We start from the raw sequence: 7,930 nt of genomic DNA, 5'->3' as shown, positions 1-7,930 counted from the left end.
CAGGAAAGGCGCAAAGCTACACAGAGAAACCCTGTCTCGAAAAAACCGAAAAAAAAAAAAAAAAAAAAAAAAAAAAAAAAAAAAAAACAGTAGTTAAAAAAATCCAAAGACAGCACAATAAAATGTGAGTCCAGACTCTGTATTTTCCATCTTTATGTGACTTAGCAGATTTTTATTACTCTATTCCATTTTAAGGACTTTACTATTATTTTTAAATAATTCTTTAAATCTATGACTGTTTCTACCCTTTCTCTTCTCTCTCCCAAGCCTATGCACATTTTTCAAACATACTGTGAACCATTTACAGTTTTTTTTTTTTTTTTTTTGGTCTGAAACTGTCTTTATTGAATATCTCTTTCTTTTTCTGAACACATGAATCTTTAAACTGCTAAGTGGTGTGGATAGAACCTCCACCTCTGCCCTGGGGACTGGCTCTGCCCTGCCTGGTTCCCTAAGAGCCCAGCTTCATGGTAGAGGCACTGGCAAGAACCATGTTCACCTCACCAACTCTGGGAAGCTTCTGGGTCCATGCTGCCATTGAGCAGTACACTGCATGCTGCTCATAAACCCCATTTAAGTGTTTGGTAGCAGGGCCTTTTTTTCTTTTTTTCTTTTTGGTTTTTTGAGACAGGGTTTCTCTGTGTAGCTCTGTGCCTTTCCTGGAACTCACTCTGTAGCCCAGGCTGGCCTCAAACTCACAGAGATCTGCCTGCCTCTGCCTCCCAAAGTGCTGGGATTAAAGGTGTCACCACCACTGCCTGGGTAGTAGCAGGGCCTCTTAAAAGAGCTGCAACATTTTTGCCCCTAGCACTGAGTCAGGAAGCTGTTTCTTAAAGGAGCTACATCTCTGCTTGCAGCTAGCAAACAAAATCTACCCAAGAAAAAGCAATTACCAAGAAGCCAAGTTTTGACTTTGTGTGTTTAGAATCCTTTTTAAAGCCTTTTCAGGCTTTATGTGGAAATTCTTGCCCCATGTTGGGTGCCATATGTGGTGCGATCCTAATTAATCCTATCAATAAAAATCAGGAGTCAAATATTGGGGTAATAACCTGAAAGATCAGAGAAGCAAACAAGCAGCCACTAGTGATTTCTTTTTTTTGGTAGCGGGGGGTGGGGGGGTGGGGGGGTGGGGGGTGGGGGTGGGGTTGGGGGGAGTTGAGACAGGGTTTCTCTGTGTACCTTTGGTGCCTGTCCTGGATCTATCTCCTCAGACCAGGCTGGCCTCAAACTCGTAGAGATCTGCTTGGCTCTGCCTCCCGAGTGCTGGGATTAAAGGCATATGCCACCACTGCCCTGCCCCACTATTGATTTCTTATCTCTTCGGATCCTCAGATCTAAAGCGGGGCTGAGATCCTGTCTCCATCACCTTATATACCTGTCTCTACCTCCCAAGTGTGCATGGATTAAAGGCATGAGCCTCCCAGTGCTGGTAATTAAACCATAAGCCCAAAATAAAGCCTTCCTTTATTAAAATGGTCATAATGTTTTGTTTTATATAATTTATTTAAATTTATTTTATGTGCATTGGTGTGAAGGTGTAAGATGCCCTGGAATTGGAGTTATAGACAGTTGTGAGCTGCCATGTGGGTGCTAGGAATTGAATGCAGGTCCTTTGGAAGAGCAGCCAGCACTCTTAACCACAGAGCAATCTCTCCAGCCTGGTCATGATGTTTTATCACAGCAGTGGCAAAGTAACTAATACAGTGTCCATATGACTTGTTTAAAAAATAACCTTTAGGAAAAAGATTTATTGTGGGAGCCCACAGAGGTTTTCTAGTGAGATCTGAGCTGGCTTTACTCAGCAGGGCTGCATAAGGGAATGGACTGACCACATGCATGGTTACCAGGTGTTTGGAAGGGTCTGCACTTGGCTGTGCTGGGGGGGGGGCTTTTGCTCCACCCCTTGACATTTCTTTTTTTTTTCTTTGTAAAGATTTTATTTATTTATTTATTTATTTATTTATTTATTTATTTATTTATTTATTATGTATACAGTGTTCTGTCTGCACATATCCCTGCAGGCCAGAAGAGGGCACCAGATCTCATTACTGATGGTTGTGAGCCACCATGTGGTTGCTGGGAATTGAACTCAGGACCTTTGGAAGAGCAGCCAGTGCTCTTAACCTCTGAGCCATCTCTCCAGCCCCACCCCTTGGCATTTCTATAAATAGCCTTTAGAAAGAGACAGAAGGGGCTGGTGAGTTTTGATCCAGGCCATCCTGAGGCTATCCTGTGTTCCTATCTGTCTCTCTCCCTCTTTATTTCTCACTTCTCCCTACTCAAGAGTACCGTGGGGAAAAGTGGGGTTAGTCCCCCACAATTTATTTATTTATGTGTATAAATAGTGTCTGAATCCCTGAAACTGAATTTACTGACAGTTGTGACCTATCATGTGGATACCAGTATGTGAACCTAAGTTGTCTACAAAAGCAGCCAGTGATCCATCTTTCCAGGCTACCACATGATTCTTCATCCATGACACTTATGATCACACTAGACAGTGCACAAACAGAAAATGTCCATCAAATACCACAGCAGGGTTTGTTTTAAGAACAGTTACTGGGGGCTGTAGAGATGGTTCAGCAATTAAGAGTATGAACTGCTCTTGCAGAGGACCCGAGTTTGGCTCTCAGCACCCATATTATTAGGTGACTCAAAACTTCAGCTGCTCCAGAGGATCCAACAGTCTCCAAGAGGAAGCCAGTACTTACACACACATAATTAAAAATAAAAACAACTGAGGGCAGTGAAGAATGCTTGCTCTCCTCCAGAAGACCCAGGTTAGGCTATCACCCACATTAGGTGGGGGCTCCAGGAATCTGACAGCCCTTTCTGGCCTCCACAGGCACCACGCTCATGTGCACACACCCATACAGACACACACAGACACAGACACACACACACACACACACACACCAGCACATAAATCTTAAAAACAAAAAACAAGAATGTTCACACATTGCTGATTTCCATTCTTTAACTGACTGAAGAGATGGTGATGGTACCATAAAATACCATCTAGTGACACTATAGTCATCTTATTTTGTAGAAGTCACTCTAAGATGTTTGTAGAGGATGAAATGAAATCACTCAAAAATGTCTGCAGATAGCATCCTTTTAGGTAGCCCAGGCTGCCTTAAACTTGTACTTCCTGTCTGAGTCTCTGTAGTGCTGGGAGACAGACAACCACCTACACACCTGGCTCCAAGGTCACCTTTCTTAGGATCTGTCTCCAGTGTCTAGCAAGGCATGGCTAAGACTTTCTATTGTGTTCCATTGACTCCCATGAGAGAGCAGTTGCAAAGCAGGACCTTTTACATGAAAAGGCATTAGGGACTTCTGTTTTGTCTAATGTAAAGTGCTTCCAAAACAGTCATTGGACTTTGTAGACTGTGCCTTGGTGATGTTTGCAGATGCTCTGGGCATGGGGCTAGGGTATTGCCCAGTGCTCTGGAATCTGTAGTCACTGAAACAGTGTGACAGACAGCACATACTGCACAGGATCACAGCTCGGAGAACTCCAGGGTCACTTCACTCTCCTGTACAATGTGTCACACTTACGGTTTTGTAGTTCCCTGTGAATCTAGAAAGCTGCCTGACTCATAAGCAGAGAAGTGACAACAGAGTATACCAGCCTGCTAAGAGGTGTCGGGGGCTCTCAGCTTTCTCTTTTCCTCTTAACAAAGAACGGTCTAGAAGACATTAGGAGGGTCTGGAAAGGCAGTGCGTGCTGGATGTGTACCTGTGGAGGAGTAGGGGAAGGAAGGGAGGGGAACCTCCTTGGTCAAGAACAGGGCACCAAAGAAGCAAAACAAAGTACGGAGGATGTCTCTTGAGTGATGGCTCCAGGGAGGCAGAGCATGGTTGGAAAAGGACAGGGCCTCGTGAGAGGAGGTTCCTCCAGAATGCTTTTGCTGACAACATTGGATACATGAGGCAACTTTAAGATTAGAGGAAAGCCAGCCTGGTGGAGGATGCCTTTAATCCCAGCACTCAGGAAGCAGAGGCAGGAGGATCTCTGTGAGTTACAGGCCATCCAAGACTACACAGTGAGAGCCTGTGTCAGTCAAACCAACAGGTTGGAGGGTAGTAATCTGTTTGTGATTGTTCTCAAGGTGGCTTCTCATAGAAGTTAGGAAGTTTGTGTTCACTGTCGGCTTCAGGGAGCTATTGACTGCTATTGGCTGGAAGGAAGTATGCAGCTAAAGAGGTACCATGAGAAAGAGCATCCTTTAAAAAAAAAAGCCTGGTTTTAATCTTTGAGGCTTATACTGCTCATATGGGAGGATGCTCTTGTTCACAGGAAATCCATCTTTTTGTTTTGTTTTGTGGGCTGGGAATTGAACCCTGGTCCTAACACAAGCTAGTCAAGCTCCCTACCTCAACTCATCCCCAGCCATGGAAATATATATTGCTGTGGGATGTTCTGTATGTCCTGTGGGAGCCCTTCTTGGGTTCTCTGTGGCGTTACCCAGCAGGTCCGTATAGAGGATGATTAGGACCATGGGCCTGAGTGCAGGTGTTTGAGATGGTCTGCACTTGGCTGTGCTGGGGGATGGTCTGTATGTCAAGTTGCTCTGATTGGTTAATAAATAAAACCTGATCGGCCGAGGCTAGGCAGGAAAGATAGGCGGGACTAACAGGAGAAATAAAAGGACAGAAAGGCAGAAGGAGACGCTGCAGCCGCCTCCATGACCAGAGACGCTGCAGCCGCCGCCATGACCAGAGACGCTGCAGCCGCCGCCATGACCAGAGACGCTGCAGCCGCCGCCATGACCAGAGACGCTGCAGCCGCCACCATGACCAGCAGCATGTGAAGTCACCGGGAAGCCACCAGCCACGTGGCAAGGTATAGATTTATGGAAATGGACTAATTTAAGCTATAAGCACAGTTAGCAAGAAGCCTGCCACGGCCATACAGTTTGTAAACAATATAAGTCTCTGTGTTTACTTGGTTGGGTCTGAGCGGCTGTGGGACTGGCGGGTGACAAAGATTTGTCCTGACTGTGGGCAAGGCAGGAAAACTCAAGTGACAATATATAGTATTGGGGATGGGGTGGATTAGGTGGTCCCAGGATATTATGTGGGCAATGTATGTGTAAAAAAAATGAGGAAAAATTTTTCTTTATACTTTATAATTGAAAGAGAGAAACACAGAGAGAAAGAGAGAGACAGAGACAGAGAGATAGAGACAGAGAGATTTGAGCTTTTTGCTGAACCTAAATGGAAGATGAATGCAGAAGGGCAGGAAAGCTGAGACTGGAGGAGCTGCAGGAAGACATGATGATACACAGTCTTCACTTTAGCTAATTAATTTTTGGAGATAGGAGTCACCATGCAACTCTGCCAGACCTTAACCTCCTTGGCTTAAGCAATCTTCCTGCTTCAGCCTCCCGTATAGCTAGGATTAAGGAGAAATCATCCCCCACACCCTCCCCTCCTGTATCCTTTTTCTCTTTCTAGTTCCCCAGAGAACCCTGACTAAGATGCTTATTTTCTTACTCTTTCTTCCCTTATGTGTCTCTGACTATTGGACTAACACAACAGTTTCTTAGGAAAGGGTAGGATTGTGTATTTTTCTAGCTAGGATCTCATATGTCTTGGCCTGGCCTTGAACTCTTGTGTAGCCAAGGAAGACCTTGAACTTTGGATCCTTCTGCCTCATCCTCTTAAGTACTGGGATTAGGTATGTGCTGCCATGCCTAGTTTTTTTTTTTTTTTTTTTTTGTGGTGCCATGGATTGAAACCAAGGCTTCGTGCAAACTAGGCAAGCACTCTCCCAACTGAGCCATGGAAATGGGTTTTAAATGAAAAAACAGAAACAGAAATACAGCTGATCACATCGGAGCAGTGAAGAATAGCACACTGCCTGGGTTGAGAGCTGAGGAGACCTTCAATAGCCTGGTGGGACTGATTCACAACAGTGGGAACCTTGAAGTCTTCTAGGAGAGCTTCACAGCAGGTGGGAAAGGTGGGGGACTTATTGGGCACCTGGCAAGAGACAGCTCTATCTGTGTCCTATCTTGAGACTTCCACAGTGACTGTATTCTCCTGTCTTCCCATGTTGAAAAGACTTATTCCTAAGTCCTCGTTCCCATAGTGAGAGCTCCAGATGTGGGAATCAGGATGTGTGGGCCAACAAAGCTCTAGGATTTTGCAGTCTGCTACCATGCCCCACAGTTTGGTAAGGAGAGCAGTATGTGGAGTCACAGGGCTGGGCTGACTCTAAAGCCACCAGGCTGTGCTGCCTCTAGATAGAAAGCATACCTTTCACATACAGTAGTGATGGATTATTGCTTACCTGGAAGTAGAAAATTCTCTCACACATATTTGGTTGACCCAATCATGTTTTTGTTGTTTATTTGAGACGGGGTCTCAGTACTGCAGCTCACACTGACATGGAACTCAAGATCCTCCTGTCTCAGTCTCTTGAAATTACAGCTGGAATCACAGCTTTGAGCCACCATGTCAGCTCCAAGTCACATTTGGACATGGATTATTGTGCACTTAAAATGATGGGACAGTGCTGGGCTCAATAACAGAGTCCAGCACCAGGGCCAGTCAAGGGAAAGAGCCTTTGGGAAGAAAACTCCATTTACCATAGTTGGTGATTTTCCTGAGACAGTTATGCAGGCAAGGGCTCACGGAAGCTATCTTGAGGGATCCAAGCCTAGATCCCAGCTTCTCAAATTGTGAGTCATGACCTCATATGGAGTTGAATAACTCAGTATGAGTGTCATAAAAGGGTGGAAACAGTAAAAGGTTTCTGAGTACAGAGCCACCAAAAATTAATTTAAAACCAAATGTGTTATAATTCTGAGGTGTGTCTGCAAGCTCTTGCCCATGTGGCATCATGGGACCTCACCACAGCCTTGGTTCTGCTGTGGGGCAACACTCTGGTACACTGTAAAGATTTGTCACTTGAATTGGTTTAATAAAACACTGATTGGCCAGTAGCCAGGCAGGAAGTATAGGCAGAGTGACCAGACTAAGAGAATTCTGGGAAGAGGAGTCAGGAGTTGTCAACCAGACACAAAGGAAGCAAGATGAGAATGCCGAACTGAGAAAAGGTACCAAGACACGTGCTAAACATAGAGAAGAATTATGGGTTACTTTAAGTGTAAGAGCTAGTTACTAATAAGCCTGAGCTACCAGCTGAGCATTCATAAGTAATATTAAGCCTCAGAGTTAATTATTTAAGAAGCAGCTGCCGGGTATTTGGGAACAAGCAGGTGAGAGAGAAATTTCTGCCTATATTTGGAGCCCAACATGGGGTACATACATCCACATAAAGCCTAAAAAAAGCTTTTTTTAAAAAAAGAGGATTCTAAACACACAAAAAAAGGAGTCAACTTCTTGGTAACGGTCTTTTCTCTGGTAGGCTCTGTTTGCTGGCAGCGAGCAGAGACATGGCTCCTTTAAGAGATGGCTTCCTGACTCAGCATTAGTGGTTAAAAACCACATGGCTCTTTTAAGAGGCTCTGCTACCAAATACTTAAATGGAGTTTATGAACAGTGGATGGCATACTACTTGGTGGCAGCATGGAACTAAAAACTTCTCAGAGTTGGAATGGTAAACATAGCTTTTAGAGCTGGTGGTAAATGTGCCTCCGCCATGAGACTAGCTTCTCAAGGAACCAAGGATTGGGGCAGAGCCAACCACCAAAGCCACAGCTTTAGTCCTAGCCATGCCCACCTAGCAGCTTAAATGCTCATGTGGTCAGAAAAAGATAGAGATATGCAGTAAAGACAGATTCAAAAACAAAAAAACAGAAAAAAACCTCTAATTAAAAAAAATATGTAGGCTTGGGAGACTAAAGAGAGACTAAAGAGGTACAGACAGTCATAAAAAAAGAAATATATAGTTTTTTTGTATAGTTTTAAAATAACAAAATCCTTAACAAGGGAGTAAAGTAATATAAAAAAGTCA

The sequence above is a fragment of the Peromyscus maniculatus genome, chromosome 1 (assembly GCF_049852395.1).
Source record: "Peromyscus maniculatus bairdii isolate BWxNUB_F1_BW_parent chromosome 1, HU_Pman_BW_mat_3.1, whole genome shotgun sequence".
NCBI lineage: Eukaryota > Metazoa > Chordata > Mammalia > Rodentia > Cricetidae > Peromyscus > Peromyscus maniculatus.
The sequence above is the reverse complement of the archived record's forward strand: the minus strand, read 5'-3'. Positions refer to the sequence as shown.